The 18,045-nt window shown below is 40.0% G+C and overlaps 1 pseudogene; it reads right to left on the bottom strand.

Moving 5' to 3' along the window:
* Positions 1 to 6,762: 6,762 nt before the first annotated feature.
* LOC122063254 lies at positions 6,763 to 17,145 on the bottom strand (annotated as a pseudogene).
* Positions 17,146 to 18,045: the final 900 nt, after the last annotated feature.

The raw sequence follows: 18,045 nt of genomic DNA, 5'->3' as shown, positions 1-18,045 counted from the left end.
ACAGCCCTATGGGCGTATCGCGGGAGGGAGTTCGCGGCTCATACCCGGAGTATACGCGCACTGTGGTTGTAGTAGCACTAAAACCAAGGACTTAGTAATGTTGCTTAGGTGGATGTGATTTAAAATGTACAGCATGGCATGTAGTGCATATGATGTGTTGTGATGTGTGGACTGCTGTGTGGTCCATCTTTCTACTTACTGAGCTAGTGAGATCATCCCAAGTATACGTCCCTTTTTAGATGATTTTGCAGGTCATACATCTAAAGAGCACGGGGTGGATCCCACAGTCGAGTTTCCTGAAGAGGACTGGTGGACCCCTGAGGAGTTAGAACACGGCACTGACTGCTCGTGCGAGAGCTGTGCTGCGGGACAACAGTTCTGAGGTCGAGCTGAGCTCCACCTTTGAGGCCGTGCTGAGCTCCACTTCTGAGGCCGAGCTGAGCTCTACTACGTGATGCCGAGCTGGGCTCAACCCTTAATGCCGAGCTGAGCTCTAGCCTTGATACCGAGCCGAGTTGTGTACTCTGATTGTTTTGATGATTTTCTGTATATACTTGATATATGAATTGTACTTTTATTGTATAATTATCATGCCTTCGGGCCCACATGTATATAATTATTGTATCACAATTCGGGTATCAAGTATATGAGATTTATTCACTGGTAAAACTTAGTCTTCCGCTGATCTGAGGAGTTTATATTAGTTGTGCATATGCTGTGGTGGAATACAGTATCTAATGATCCTGGCAGGTTTGGCTTAATCGGTGTTAACTCGGTCACTGGCCCGGTTCTATGTGAACGGGGTGTGACAGGGGTAGCATGGACTGCCAGCCTAAAGCCGTGAATTTCTCTAGCATCTAGACCCTTGTGAAGTCCTCTACTATCATAGTCTTCTCCATTAGCACTGGCCTTGCGGAGAACATGGACCATGAGACAACTATCTCTAGGCTTCGGAACATGTTCTCATCATACTCCTCAAGGTCTACAGGGGTATTCCTCCTCTGGCGAGTCCTTTTTGTAGAAGAACTCGAAGCTACATTTTTTCCCTTTGGGTTAGGAGTTTTCATGCTCTGGGATGGGGCAGCAGCCTCCTTACCTTTGCGGGATGACATTCTGTAAATTCCATATGAAAGATATATATATATATATATAGAGAGAGAGAGAGAGAGAGAGAGAGAGTAAGAAACTCAACAAGAATCCCAAGAGGAAGTAAATTAAGCAATAGATAAGAGAAGAGTCAATTCAAATAGGGCAATAAGAAGTGGAAGAGCAGTGTGAATGACAACAATCCAACATGGCACTTATATTAAGTACATTGTAGGGGATGATAAGGATAGCCATAAAAAGGGGGGTAATGTGTACTAAATGATGAACAAGGAGAAAAACCACTATAGTGCTAATGCCATTGTCATAATATGCTCATATAGAAATGACAAGTTGGTAAGGAAAGAGTTGGCATGTATAGTGTAGTGACCAAGAGAACATCAAGGTATCATGATTTTGAATGTACATTTCACAATTAGGAGCCAAGGAGTGATAGCATTTCATTTGGAGCTTAAACTATACAAATGCTCAAACTAATAACAACCCAAAGCATTAGACAAATTGTAAGAAAAAAAAAAAGAAGGAAAAATTTCCATAGGGATGACCATAATCAATGAACATCCATAGCATTGCGAGGAATTCAACAATAGTGAGTAAAAGAGGGTTCAGGGTTCAAATGCATAAACTTACACATATCTCAACTTTATTGAAGTCAAAACAATGAAAAACCCCAAATTTCTCATGAACACCTAAAAAAATAGTGAAATTTCTTGCCAAATAGTGATAGGTGAGGTATGCATGCAAATGATCATTCATATCACTATAATACAACCAAATATGGGTGAATAAACCTTTTTAGGTCATCAGTTAGGAAAGGAAAGGGAGAAAGAACATGAAAACCCCAAAATAGCAAAATTTTGGTGATAAGGGTTATGCACCTCATGAAATTGATGCAATGTGGTGGATTGAAGAAGAAAATCATGGATGAATGCCATATTCCCATGCTATATTCCTTTTAGTTGGGAAGGATCAAGAGAGAAACAAATTTCAAAGAGTATAAATCAAGAGCAAACGAAATCCCATAGGTTGAGAGAGAAAAATAAGGGGAAGAACACTCACTTGAAGATTTAAAGTTGATGATTGAATGCTTTAATCCAAATGGAGAAGAGAAGTCAAGTGTAGAGTGCTTGGTAGGAGCTCCCCAACCCTTCCTTGTTGCTTCAAATGAACTTGAGAGAAATAAAGAATGAAAGAAATGAGGGCAAGAAAGCCCTCTTAACTGAGCCACGGTCTTGACCATTGGGTCACAACCGACGGGTCCCGAATCTAGCCTACCCGTCGGCAAGGGGGTTTGGGCCCAGGATGCCCTGAATTCTGGTAATTCATTCCCCGTGCTTAGAAATTTGGGGGCATTGCCATGTGTAGTGATCATAAAACGACCCTTGGATCCTGAGTTGCAGAAGATCAGAATTAGGATTCAAGAGCAAATGGTGGATGATCCTGACTTCACAATAGCTAGTGACAGAGCACTATTGTTTCGGAGCAGGTTGAGTGTGCCCAATGACTTGGTGATACAGGACAAGATAGTAAAGGAAGCACATAGCTCAGAGTACACATTTCATCCCAGAAGCACAAAGATGTACAAGGATCTTAAACAAAGTTACTAGTGGCCAGGGATAAAGATTACTGTGGCCCTATATGTGGTGCAGTGTCTCACATGTCAGAAGATCAAGGTGGAGCAGCATTAACCATATGACACTCTTCAACCTCTCCCAATGCCGGAGTGAAATTGGGATATGATTACCATGGACTTTGTCACTGGGCTACCTTGTACACCGAAGGAGATGGATGCAATCTGGGTGATAGTTGATAGGCTTACTAAGACCGCTCATTTCATTCCAATCAAGACTACCTATTCCATGGACAAGTTGGCAAAACTTTACATGGAGAATGTAATTCGCTTGCATGAGGTGCTTGTGAGTATTGTATCAGATGGAGACCCAATGTTTACATCTAAATTTTGGAAGAACCTCCAGCATGCCATGGGAACACAGGTGAACCTAAGTACTACTTTCCACCCACAGACTGATGGGCAATCTAAACGAACCAAACACTAGAAGATATGCTCAAGGCCTATGCGATGGAAATGAGTGGTAGCTGGGAGGAAAACATACCTCTTATGGAGTTTTCTTATAATAATAGCTATCATGCCAAATTTGGAATAGCTCCATATGAGGCATTGTATGGCAAGAGATGCAGGACACCCTTATATTGGGATGATGTGGGAGAATGCCGAATGCTTGGACCAGAGATGATACAAATGATATGTGATAAGGTTGATGTCATTTGGGAGAAGATTAAGGGGGCCCAACACGTTAAAAGAGCTACGTAGACAACCACAGAAAATACATTGAATTTTAGGAGGGGGAGAAGGTATTTTTTAAAATCTCTCATACGAAGGGTTTATACAGGTTCCACAGGAAGGGCAAGTTGAGTCCGAGATATATCAGCTTATTTGAGATTTTGAAGTGGGTTGGCTCCATAGCGTATATGCTGGCTCTTCCGCCCTCACTCAGCAATGTTCTCAATGTATTCCGTGTTTCAATGTTGGAGCGGTACATCCATGATCAATCACATGTGCTAGCCATGGAACCAGAATACTTGGAGACTGATCTGACTTAGGAAGAGTAGCCTGCTGAAATCTTGGATAGAAAGACAAAAATCCTTCGCAACTTCTCCATTGCTTTTGTAAATGTGCAATGGGCTAACCACTCACTTGAGGAGGCATCATGGGAGAAAGAAGATGAAATCCAGGCTAAATACCCTCATCTATTCGGACTACCAGGTACTTCAATTTCGAGGATGAAATTTTTAAAAAGGAGGGTGTAAATGTAGTGTATTGCTCTCTAAATCCAGTTTATTGTCTAGCTGGTTCGGTTTGATCATGCAAGGTCTGATCTGACAAGGGTTGATGCGGGTGCCTTATGGAATATGACAGCAATGGTGACTTTGAATGCGAGGTGGCCAAACAAATTCGAGCTAGTTCCCAATGTGGTTTGCACTCCTAAACCATTCCTTTGCACATTTCATAAGGCTATGTATGAGTAGAGAATGTAATTTGTTGTATTAAATGATGAGAATTTGGTTCATGACAAGTGGTGGGAATGAAATATGCATTGAGGACCGATTCTCACTAAAATCTAACAAGGTTGGCCATGTTTTGGCCAACAGGTGGGTATGACCCTCCCGTGCAACCCACCCATAGGGAAATGTGGGCCCAGCAAGCCCAACTTGGGTGATCACATGTGTTTCGAGTTTCCCATCGTAGTGAAGTCATGTGTACCCGGTATTTTCGACTACTTCGTTCGGTATCGCAGTTTAATGCAATTCGGGCCATAGGGTGTCAAATCCAAATGCACCTTAGTAGATATTTATGACCCAACTATAAATAGCATTTACTATTCTCCCATTAATTGTTCCCTACTCGTTGCCAAAGCCGTATCTCGCCATTTCGATGTCGGGAAGGTGATTGGAACCTTGTGAGCTGCAATTCGAGGTAGGTAACTGTAAAATACCTTGAATCTTGTGAAACCCTCTTGTATGGTCAAATCAAAGAGTTAAAAGAGAGTTTATGTATTGTCTTTGAAGGTTTTAAAGAAGCAATAAACAAGATCTGAAGGCATTTAAAGTGATATCTTGACTTAGAGGAAGAATCTTAGGTTTTGGGGTTTTCTTGAGCTTGAAGGTATGATTTGTTCCCAAATCTCGATTTAAACCTAGTTCTATATTGTATTCATGTAAATAAAGTCAATGTGTGAAAAATGCAAAGGAGTCAACCCTTTGGATTCTCAAAAGGTGGGTGAAGGAGGGAAATAGGGGCAGCAAGAACCCATTGGACACTGGTGGGTGGCACCAACAGGTAGCCAGATCCTCTGGCAGAACCCACTGGTCTTAGCTGGGCCTCAGGTCCTACTAGCGGGTTTAGGTACCCACCAGTGTGGTCTGGGTGCTGCCTGCATGGGTGGCTTGCACAGGTGGGTCTTCCTACCCATTTATATGACCCATCTGTGGTCTGATGAGCTCCGTTCGAGCTCAAACTTCATGGAAAACCTCCTTTGCATTATTAAACACCTCGTGGTCATGTCTTTTATTGTTTTTATGATTCTAGAACCAACGTATTCTAAGCTTCATTTCTATGTTAGGTTTTGTGACCCTCGTCTTCGCACGATCTCACTTGTACCTAGTGTGCACATCTTTTATGTGAATAGGTAAGTGGGAAGGGGATGTTAATCTTATTTTGGAGTGTTTATTGCATCATTTTCATTATGTATATCATCTTGCCATTTATGAATACCATCCTTATGTATATATCTCGTTTACTGCAGGATACATTCATGAATCATTATGTTGCATCTTTAAAATTTTAAATACTTGTTACTTGCTTTGAATTATGAGGATGGATTGTTTCAAATATTAGATGGTGATGATTTTTTGGATATGTGATGAATTTCTAGTTTAGACGTCATAGTTGGCTTGAAAATGAATGCATTGGTACGCCATGGAATGGGACACGGATGCTATATGTAGTCATACTATCTCATATAAATGCATTGGGTTTAGGTTGATATTCTTCGTGCTACAACCCTTCCCAAAAGGGGTCGCGGACTGCTGTGGTTGTTAGAAGTACGCTTGGCTGATCATTAGGACAGTTGGAAACGTTGGTGATATATTCAGAAGGCTGAGCATACTACATTTACTTTTATGTTATAATTCAGCCACGATTTACTTCTATGTTGTGGTTCGGCCACAATTTCCTTTTATGCTATGGTTCGGCCACGATATACTTTTTCGAGTACTCACAGTCGGCCCTCTCCAATGACCCTATGGGTGTATCACGGGATGGACAACGCATCTCGTACTCGGGGCATACACGCACTGTGGTTGTGAGTAGCACGAAACCTATGACTTAGCATTATTGCCTAAGTGAATAGGCCTAAAATGAATTGCATGCATATAGGATCATTGGAAATGTGGCTGCTTGCCTGTGTTTTCTTTCCATTTACTAAGCTAGTGAGCTCACCCCCTTGTATATACCCATTTTTAGATGATTTTATAGGTTTCCCCGCTGAGAAGCAAGTGCCGGGGCCCATCGTCTAGTTTTCGGTAGAGGGCTGGTGGGTTTAGAAAAGTTTCGGGCGTGGTGCCGGGTGCACATTCGAGGGCTGTGTTGTAAGGCAACAACAGTGATTACCCATCATCACCCTCTTTGGTTATTTTGTTATTTACCCTTTTGTGTTCTTGATATTTAAATTGTTATTTTCTTGTGTAATTATCATGTCTGCGGGCCTACATGTATATATATACTATGTAAAACAAATTTGGTATCAAGAGTAGCAGGGAATTTATAGTTATATGCGATAAATCTTCCACTGAATTATTTAATTTTATTCCCATATCTTGTGTCACTTGCTGTGTTGTGGTTTGGTACATCAGATGATCCTGGTGATTCTTGGGTTACCCGGAGGTAACCCGATCATTGGTCCAATTCTATGTGAACGGGGCATGACATTCACAGCTCTCTCTCTCTCTCTCTCTCTCTCTTCTTCTGGAAACGATTTTTTTTTTTTTTTTTTTTTGTCTTTTTTATCTTGCAACAATCTATCTCATTCCAAAAAAACAAAATAAAAGAAATTTTTGTATGTTTTTATTTTCTCTATATCAGTGTTTCCCCAATGGGCCCATGTATATTTCTTCTCCTCCTTGTTTCAGTAAAAGTAGATGTTGCATACCATATCTAACGCCTAAGTATTTGGTAAGTACTAGAAAGCCATTACAAATTACTAGTTTATTGATCTCAAACATTTCTTACCTCATCAAAAGCATCAAATATGTCAATACTTGGCTGATGGATGGTGCACACAACTGTCCGTCCAGTGTCCACAACATTTCTTACTGTTCTCATCACTATAGCTGCTGCCCTTGCATCTAGGCCAGAGGTTGGCTCATCCATGAATACAATTGAAGGGTTGGCAACGAGTTCAACTGCAATGGTTAGCCTCTTACGCTGCTCTGTTGAGAGACCATTTACACCTGGCAGCCCAACAATTGCTTGCCTCAATGTTGTTAGTTCTACAAGCCCCATGACCTCTTCAATGAACATCTACAATTGTAATTTCATTAGCCAGTAAGTAAAAAAGCCAACTGCTACAAACAAGCTCAACAATAGGATTAAAGTATCTTTCTTTTGCACCTTTCTAGTGGCAGAATTGACTTCAGGAGATAACCGAAGCCAAGCAGAAAAGAGCAAGGACTCATAGACCGTAACATGAGGAGAGTGGATGTCATTCTGTTCACAGTATCCGGACACACGAGCAAATGTTTCCTGTTTCTTTGGATAGCCAGATATTTTGATGTTTCCCTTGATATAGCCTCCGGTTTTCCTTCCAGCCAAAACATCCATCAAAGTGGTCTTACCAGCGCCACTAACACCCATTAAAGCAGTAAGAACTCCCGGCCTAAAAGATCCACCGACTCCCTTGAGAAGCTCCAGTTGGTCCTCTGTAACACCTTGTGCTTTCATCTCCTGCATTTTCAGTTTGCCTCATCATTATCATTGACCTAAATATGTAAGTCCTCCTATTCTAATGGGCATAATTCCCAGTTCTTTGAATCTTTAAACTACCTGAGGCAGGTCTACAGAGTATCTAATTTCATCAAAGGTGGGGGAAAGTGTTTCAAATGGAAGAACCATTCCCTGCTTCGTGCTCATATTGGCATCACTTGCTACCATCCTTGCAGATGAAGTCCTAGACGAAATTGTTATTTTAGTTTCATCTCCACATTCTGCATTTAAGTCAACCCTCATAAGGTAAAAAATAAAATTAGTAGATGAAATTTATTCAGGTTATAGTCATCAGGATGAGGACCAACCTATAGAGCTCTTTCCCTTGGTTGATAGCTTAATGAATTCTCCAGTTCTGTTAGCATGCTTATCGTTCAAGCTCTCTTCACATAGAACTGCTTGAGGCTTCCTAAATGCTGCAATAAAAGTTTCCAATAATTAAAACACTATGACTCAGTTTTGAAAGATTAAATATTTTTTGGAAGTACACTCACGATTGAGAAAAGATACAGCCAAAATGGAAAGACCGTTGAATAGGAAAGTATAACCAATCAAAGCCCCTACTCCAATCCAATACCAATAAGCTTCAGTGAAGAACCCACGAGATTTTAGGACCGCCACTCCTAATGACTCTGTAGAATTGGATTGAACCTATCACATGTATAACAGGTCAAAAAAAAAAAAAAAAAAAAAAAAAAAAACTCTCAAATGCCATTTTCAACTTAATGGAGACTATTCTTCCTATTTAATTTTCTTTCTAAATCATGATCTTGGGAGGAAAAAAACAGGGAACCTTACATGTTTCCAACTTTTCCCAAGGAACTCATTTGCAACTAATGCATTTTTCCCATACATCAATGGAGAGATCCAGTAGCCCCATTTTCACCATATTTTTATATTGTCTTTGTCTGTAACAAAGAAGGTTCTTATGAGCTTGATTCCAAAATAAAGGAGCTTGCAATAAGCAAATCAAAATCTCTATATTTAAGAAATAGGAAAATTATTCAGAGAGAAATATCTTTATGTATATCCAAACATACCTCTTGACAAGATAAAACCACCAAGACCCATGAGTATGACAAATGAAAAGGACCCAAATGTGTTTGCAACAATCATGTTCCTCCCCACTGTTCCAATGAATCTGAACAATCCAGATTCCATCTGTTTAACGCATACAAGTAGAAGGTACTGTTTGAAAAACCTACGGTGAACATGCTCCCAGTTACTTCCCTGATGACAGATACAAATAATAGGGAAGTAGACTTTCACTAGAGACACTATAACCTCTTTCCAATGGTCTTTACCTTGCAATGTTTGGGTCGAATCCTATGACATAATAAGTCATGAACACCCAAATGGCAACTTCGACTAGTGTTAATGGGATCTTTACAATCCATGTGGGCAATAAGTGTGCCCAAGCAGGATAGAAAAAGAAGTCTCTTTGCTTGTAAAATACAGGAAGCTTCATTACAGTCATGGCAACCTCTGTGAGACCATTAAACATAAGAAAGTTGAGAGTATAGAACAAAGCACCCAAAAATATCCCGCCATCGGTTACTGAATCTCGCTTCATCTCAGTACGCAAGAAGATGGTCATCGCTACAAGTGCCATAACAGTAATCTGAAATAAAAATGTGAAACATTTAATTGTTGACATGATGAGAAAATTTTTAATCCAAATTTTGATGAAACCCTTTACGCACCTGTATCATCTTGAAAATGTACACAAAAGAGTTTCTCTTCATTAGTAGTATTTCTCTTGATATGCAGGCTTTCAACAGTTCCTTCTTGCTGACACCATAGTTTTTGGTCACTAAGGCAGCAGGGTGACTCTTGTTCTTATCAAATGGGGTGGCAAGTTCATCTGCTAACTTCTGACCCACATGGAATGAGTGGAATGCCTCAGAGAATTCCTTGACAGGGATGAATCTGTATGGTTTGTCTTTATGTGTCCAGTACTGTTGTTGATCCTTCCTCGATGTCACCTGTGAGATCCATGGAAATATAGTCCAATTTTTGCTAAGAGCTAGAGGCAGAGAAGCAATAAAATAAGGACAAAGGAAAAGGAACAGGATTTTGAAGGGTTACTTCTTGCAAAAAGTCAGCAACTCCCTTCCTTTCAGGGCATTTGAATCCCATGGATTCAAAGAACTCAAGGACATGTTCACGAGGACCCTGGTAAACAATCTGCCCATCTGATAATAGAATAATGTCATCAAATAGATTGTAAACCTCTGGCGCTGGTTGGAGGAGAGAGATTACTGCAGTCCCATTTAGAATGTGGATAGATTGCCTAATTGAATTCACAATCTGGAAGGTTGTCGAAGTGTCCAAACCGGTTGATATCTCATCCATGAAAAGTGCACTTGCTGGTACAACCAACATCTCCCCTGCATATCATGTTGGTCAAGAATAACAAATGATGAATCCTATTCATTATAAAGGAAGAACAAGAATAATTTGGCAATTAGATATAATACAAATTATGCTAACCTGTTGTTACACGCTTTCTTTGTCCTCCAGAGATCCCTCTCAGCATTTGATCTCCCACCAAGGTATCAGCACAAACCTCGAGCCCCAAGATCTAGAGTTTTGAATAAATGGGGTATTATGGAAAATGATCAGTCTGTTGCCTATGTTTAAAAGTTTCCTCCTTATTCAAGTATTAGTTTGAAGAATTTATACCTTTAGAACATAATCTGTGACCACATTGACCTCCTGTTCATCTAGTGCTGCTGCCTGCAAATGTAGGAACACAATTCTCCTGCGTTAGGTTGTCAAGTTCTAGAAACTGATCTTCTTCTAAGAACACTACTTAACTGTTAACATTGATTTAGAAATTCAAAGATCAGTGGTAACACAGAAGATTTTGAACAGAAAATTCAAAGATATGATGAAACCATGTTAATGAATCATGGGATGGACAACAATCTCATTGGGACACACTTGGGTAATGAACCATAAAATAATTTGACTATTTTATATAAGAGCTAGCTCCTTCACCTTCATGTAGACATCAAGGTCAGCATCTGGCTTAATGTTTGCCTCCTTTTCTCTTCTCAACAACTCTGTCAACATCTTTGCGTATTTTCAATGTTGGGGAATAATTGGTCAGATTCAGATACCACTCATCGGTCTAAACCTTTTCAATTGAAGCTAACCATCTGAAAGATACATGTTGAACTTACCATATCGGGCTCCTACCCCTTGACATCTTGCAGAAAAAGCCAAGGTTTCTCTCACTGTCATTTCCCCCATGTGGAGATCTTGTTGACTGATATATGTTAGAACAAACACCAAGAAACGCGAATAATAAAGAGACAATAGATCCGTACGACACAGAGATTTAACGAGGTTCACACACCAGGGTGGTGTGCTACGTCCTCGGGCGAAAAAGAAGATGATTCACTATGCAGAAGAGAGATTTACACCCTAGCAGCGGTGAGGAAAAACTCACCCTGAAACCCTAGCTGCATGAAAACCCTAGAATACAATGACTTTATCAACAAGCAACAGTACATTATATATACTCCAAAAACGTGGGTTGACCCATCGGGTCGCGGTCGATCCGGTCGAACCATACCGCGGGGCTACGCCCCCGCACCCCCATACGAGATCAATGATGGGTATTGACCCAAGCCTCTGCTTCCATCACAGATCTCAGAAAATTTCCCATTCGGGTTGCCACCAAAATATGTCGAATCGGGTCAATCTTCAAAACGGGTCAAGAATTAGAGACAAACTTAACAAATCTCCACCTTGGCTTGAATTCTCATCCAACAGATAAACAATTAGATAATATCTTCATCTTCTTCAATAGCCCTCCAAAGGGCTAAACTCAAACACGACAAACACCAAGTAAGTTCAAGAAATGCTCGAACTTACCAACACATAAAGGCTTAGTCAACATATCAGCTGGATTGTTTTCAGTACCAATCTTCAACACTTGAATATTACCTTGAGCAATTATCTCTTTTATGAAATGATACCGAACATCAATGTGCTTTGTCCTCTCATAATACATTGAATCTTTAGTCAAGTGAATAGCACTCTGGCTATCACAATAGACAACAGTCACCCCATAATCCATGCTGAGTTCTCCCAACAAACCTCTAAGCCAAATAGCTTCTTTAATTGCCTCAGTCATTGCCATATACTCTGCTTCAGTGGTAGATAATGCAACTGTAGCTTGTAAAGTAGCTTTCCAACTAACCGTACTTCCTCCAAGAGTAAATACATAGCCTGTGAGTGACCTTCTCTTGTCAAGATCACCTGCATAATCTGAATCAACATAACTAGATAAACTATCACCATTCCTCCCAAACTCCAAACAAACACCAGAGGTCCCTTTCAAGTACCTAAGTATCCACTTCACTGCTTCCCAATGAGCTTTACCTGGACATGACAAATATCTGCTCACCACACTGACAACTTGTGAAATGTCAGGACGAGTGCAAACTATAGCATACATAACAGAGCCAACTGCACTAGACTATGGAACACGTGACATGTACTCCACCTCTTCATCTATCTTAGGTGATAGAGCAGTTGAAAGTCTAAAATGAGATGTAAGAGGAGTAGTCACAGGTTTGGCATCTTTTATGCCAAAACGATTCAATACCTTCTCAGTGTACTTTTTTTGAGATAGCCACAGCTTTCCTGCTTTTCTATCCCTTTTGATCTCCATACCAAGGATCTTCCTTGCTGCCCCCAAATCTTTCATCTCAAATTCAGAACTTAATTGTTCCTTCAACCTATTGACCTCATTCCTATCTTTTGCTGCAATCAACATATCATCAACATAAAGTAACAAATATATGAATGACCCATCAGAGAGGTTTCTGAAATAAACACAACAGTCATATTGACACCTGGAGCATCCAAAACTAGCTATAACTGAATCAAACCTTTTATACCATTGTCTAGGAGACTGTTTTAAACCATATAGGGACTTCTTCAACAAGCATACATGGTCCTCCTTACTTTCAATAACAAACCCTTCATGTTGATGCATATAAATCTGTTCTTCTAGTTCACCATGCAAGAATGTTGTTTTCACATCAAGTTGCTCTAACTCCAAATCATGCATAGCAACTAAAGCAAGTAGGACATGAATAGAACTATGCTTAACAACAGGTGAGAAAACATCATTAAAATCAATTCCTTGTACCTGACTGTAGCCCTTTGCAACCAAACGTGCCTTGTACCTAGCATCTTCAACACTTGAGGTAGATTCCTTCTTCTTGAAGACCCATTTGCAACCAACAATTTTCTTCCCTGTTCTCGGCTTCATAAGCTCCAAAGTCTGATTTTTATGAAGAGATTCCATCTCCTCATTCATGGCAATCAATCATTTTGTAGAATCAATTGAAGCAACAGCTTCGGAATATGTTGCAGGCTCACTATTTTCAATTGTATCTGCAACAGACAATGCATAAGCAACAAATTCAGCATGCCCATACTTTTGTGGTTGTCTAATATTCCTCCTTAGTCTATCATTGGCAATGCTGTACCACTCTTCTTCTTGATTCTCTTGAGCATCATCTCCTTCAGTAAAAGTAGGCAACTGGACTAAAGTAGATTGTGCTTTGTTTGAAGATGAACCACCAATTTCAAACTCCACCTTCTCTCTAGATTTTTCTTGATCTTCATCACAATGAGTAGGAGCTTCTTTCCTAGGATGCAACATAGCAAATTCATCAAAAGTAACATCTCTGCTAATAAGAAATTTTGGAGACTTTGGATCAAGACACCACAACCTGTATCCTTTCACTCCAGGTCCATACCCAAGAAAAATGCATTTTTTAGCCCTAGGTTCCAACTTCCCTTCATTTACATGTGCATAAGCAGGATATCCAAATACTTTTAAATTTGAGTAGTCTGCAGGTTTACCTGACCAAACTTCTTCTGGAGTCTTACACTCAATAGCTGTGCAAGGAGATCGATTCACCAAAAAGTTTGTTGTGTTAACTGCTTCTGCCCAGAACTCCTTACCCAATCCTGCATTTGATAACATACACCTCACCTTTTCTAACAAGGTTCTATTCATATGCTCTACCACTCCATTCTGCTGGGGTGTTTTAACAACTGTATGGTGTCTTGCAATACCTTCATTTTTGCAGAACTCATTAAAGTCACCTTCACAAAACTCCAGGCCATTATCGGTTCTCAACCTTTTAATTTGTTTCCCGGTCTGCTTCTCAAGAAAATTCTTCCATTGTTTGAAAGTGACAAATACTTCATTTTTGTGCTTCAAGAAATAGACCCAAACCTTCCTAGAGAAATTGTCAATGAAAGTAAGCAAGTATCTTGCACCAGCCCCCTTTGAAGCAACCCTGGAGGGCCCCCATAGGTCTGAATGAATGTAGTCCAAAGTTCCCTTGGTCTTGTAAATAGCAGTACTGAAACTAACTCTTTTCTGCTTCCCAAACACACAATGCTCACAGAACTCCATTGCTCCTGTACTCTGACCACACAACATGCCCCTTTTACTTAATGATACCATCCCTCTTTCACTCATATGGCCTAATCTCATGTGCCATAAATTTGTGACATCTGATTCAGACATAGATGATGAAGCTGCTGCAACAGACCCAGTGACTGTAGTACCCTGCAACATATACAAACTGCCAACCTTGATTCCTCTCATCAATAAGAGAACACCCTTGCTAATCTTCATGACTCCACCTTCAGCTGTATACTTGCACCCATTTGAATCAAGAGTGCCTAAACTGATGAGATTCTTCTTCAAATCAGGGATATGCCTGACATTGGACAAGGTTTTGACAATGCCATCATACATCTTGATATTGATCGTTCCCATTCCAATAGTCTTATAAGAAGCATTATTTTCCATCAACACAATTCCACCTCGAACTGATTCGTATGTGGAGAACCATTCACGATTGTGACACATATGGTAGGAACAACCTGAGTCAAGAATCCATTCATCCTGTGATCTAACTTTATCATCAGTCACCAAAAGCATATCAGACTCACTCTCATCTTCAGCAATACTAGCTTCTGTAGAATCATCTCTTTTCTGTTGATTTTGAGCATCACCACCTGCCTTCTGCTTATTTAAAAGCCTATAGCATTCAGATTTAATATGTCCCTTTTTCTTACAGTAATTGCAGGTTAAATTCTTGTGCTTAGATTTTGATCTAGCCTTCTTTTTGTCACCATCTAAACCCCTTTCATTCGTTCTCCCTCTAGCTACCAAACCAACACCATCAGATTTATTGGTAGTTGTCAACTTATCATCAATCTTCTGCTTGCTTTGCAGATTCGTTTTGATATCCTCAATAGAGATTGTCTTTCTACCATAAATCATGGTATCCTTAAAATGCTTATAAGATAGAGGCAGAGAACATAACAATAATAGGACCAAATCTTCATCGTCTATTTTAACATCTATCATTTTCAAATCAGTAACAATAGAATTGAACTCAGATATATGGGATTTAATAGAAGTACCTTCGCCCATATGAAGGGTATACAATTGTTGTTTCAATCTCAACCTATTGGTGAAGGATTTGGTGAGGTAGAGGTTCTCTAACTTCACCCATAACTCTGCAGCCGTTTTCTCTGAGAGAACTTCCTGTAGAACATCATTCAAAAGACACAATTGAATAGCTGAAAGGGCTTTATCATCCAAATCGCTCCAATCATCATCGAACATAGTTGCAGGTTTCTTCGCCTTTCCAAATAGGGTTTTCTTCAAACCCTGTTGCGTGAGAACAACCATCATTCGAACCTGCCATAAACTAAAACTGATGTTGCCGTCAAACCTATCAATATCGTATTTCGTTGAAGCCATGGATCGAAGTAACTCAGAGCTCTGATACCAGTTTGTTAGAACAAACACCAAGAAACACGAATAATAAAGAGACAATAGATCCGTATGACACAGAGATTTAACGAGGTTCACACACCAGGGTGGTGTGCTACGTCCTCGGGCGAAAAAGAAGATGATTCACTATGCAGAAGAGAGATTTACACCCTAGCAGCGGTGAGGAAAAACTCACCCTGAAACCCTAGCTGCGTGAAAACCTTAGAATACAATGACTTTATCAACAAGCAACAGTACATTATATATACTCCAAAAATGTGGGTCGACCCATCGGGTCGCGGCCGATCCGGTCGAACCATACCGCGGGGCTACGCCCCTGCACCCCCATACGAGATCAATGATGGGCTATCGGCCCAAGCCCTCTGCTTCCATCACAGATCTCAGAAAATTTCCCATTTGGGTCGCCACCAAAATATGTCGGATCGGGTCAATCTTCAAAACGGGTCAAGAATTTGAGACAAACTTAACAATATAAGCCGCTGTCTTTTGTGGGACAAATTCATCCATTCCATGGCCATTGTAAGTTATTCTCCCAGAGAACTGAGGACTCATCAAGAGAAGAGGTTTGAGTTTTCAGATAATCTCAAAAAATGATCTACAAAAGAGCTACAGAAGAACAATTAGAACTTTAAAGGAATACCAAAGGTGTTACATTTCCCTACTTTTAGATCACGATCAAGCATTCCTGCTAAAGACAACAAGAAGGTTGTCTTTCCAGAGCTTGGAGGGCCTAAAAGCAATGTCATTCTGCAAATATTCAGATCAACCAAAAACTTTGGATTAGCCACAGAGCCTATTGAATAATTGAGTGAAACCAAAACTAAATAAACTTCAGCAATTGTTTCAAACTTCAGGGCTTTTCTTGTAAGTGCTCTCACCTGCCAGGCTTGATTATACCACTCACATCATGAAGGATTGAAAGTGACTTCTTTCCACTTGGGAGAATATGAAGACAGCTCAAGAACCCCTTTAAAACCAGGTAACAGATTACTTAGGCAAGTTATGTTGGAGATAATAAACAGTTTGAACCGAAAGAAGAACTCCAAATATGATGATTTACAGGTAGACTACCTCTAACATATTAGCATAGGAATTGAGTATTGTAGGTAAAGCTCTACTTTCCACATAAGCTTCTGCATCTACATTTACATGCTCATAGCGGACTTCAATTGTGGGAATATTAATTCCAACTCTGAGTAACAAAAGAAAGCAGAGGAAAAAACAGAGATATACTTAAGGAGACAGAGAAGCTATGAAAATCTGTAATTTGAATGTATTTGGAAGGAGAAGTTTCTTACCGATCAAGACGGTCCTTGAGCTTCAACAAGAAATTCTCATGGTCCTTCTCTGCAACTTTAACAAATTTCTCTAACAAAATCTTCCTCTCTGACAAACCAATTTTCTCAATGTCAATTTCCTTGGTGTCAACACCTTCTAAGCCAGCCAGTACACCTTTCCTGAGACGATTATAAGTTGGTAGTTTCTGTAGAGCAGCCCATTTCAGAGCTTCTTCATCATCTTCTTCATCTAGAGAAGATTTTGAAAAGACATCAAGTGTATTGTTACTCCAAATTGAACAACTGTTATTGTGAAAACTACTGATTCCATATGCACCACTAGTCTCCATTAGACTACCTAAAACTACACAACCCTCTATCAACCTAGCCAAGACACAAGAACCCCACAACTTGAAGAGCTCAAATTCCTAACTCTGAATTACTGAAGAGTTCCGAAATGGGTCTGGTCTGGTCTGGTCTTTTTCTTTCTTTCTTTATGTTTCTAGGACTCAAACCCTGGAGGACCCAAGAAGCACTTTCAATGGCTGAACTTCTCTCAGCTCTTATGCAAAACTCAGAAGCATTATTTATTTTGTTGTGTAGTAATGGACAAAGAGATCCAACCAATCTTGCCATATATATATATATATATATATAGAGAGAGAGAGAGAGAGAGAGAGAGAGAGAGAGAGAGAAGAGGCGCCAAAAGAAGATACGGGTCTCCTCTTAAAACCATTTCCGTGAAGCCCTGGAAGTACATAACTGAAATTTGAATCAAAATGGAGAAGTGACAGATGTACACCTTTTTATGTAATTAAAATTAGATTTTGTCAACTTAATCCCACTCTCTTCATGTCACCAAATCGAATGGGTCTCTAGAATACGCAACCTTATGGGTATTTCCGGTAAAAAAAATGGCAAAGGAATTAACTCTGCCCGTCCTGAGCTCCTGCTCCAGCAAGTGGCCCAATGGGAGATCTTTCACATGTTAGATGCTTCTGTGCTTTTTTCCATTGGTCCATGCATCACTGTAAGTCAAAGAGGGTGGGCAGAGTATAATATTTACCCTTGAGATTACCTGCACTCCTGGAGCAACAACCACTTACAACTTCCAACTCTAACTTTCTACCTTAAAAAAACCTTTGAACGCAGACTCGCAATCTAGCTAAGGGTAATCTCAAGCGTGAATATAGACATTGGAGCTTACCTCTGCTATATTGCTATTCTCTCACATGGGCTTTTGTTCCTCG

This window comes from Macadamia integrifolia, unplaced genomic scaffold (assembly GCF_013358625.1).
Source record: "Macadamia integrifolia cultivar HAES 741 unplaced genomic scaffold, SCU_Mint_v3 scaffold1273, whole genome shotgun sequence".
Classification (NCBI taxonomy): Eukaryota; Viridiplantae; Streptophyta; class Magnoliopsida; order Proteales; family Proteaceae; genus Macadamia; species Macadamia integrifolia.
The sequence above is the reverse complement of the archived record's forward strand: the minus strand, read 5'-3'. Positions and strand labels throughout refer to the sequence as shown.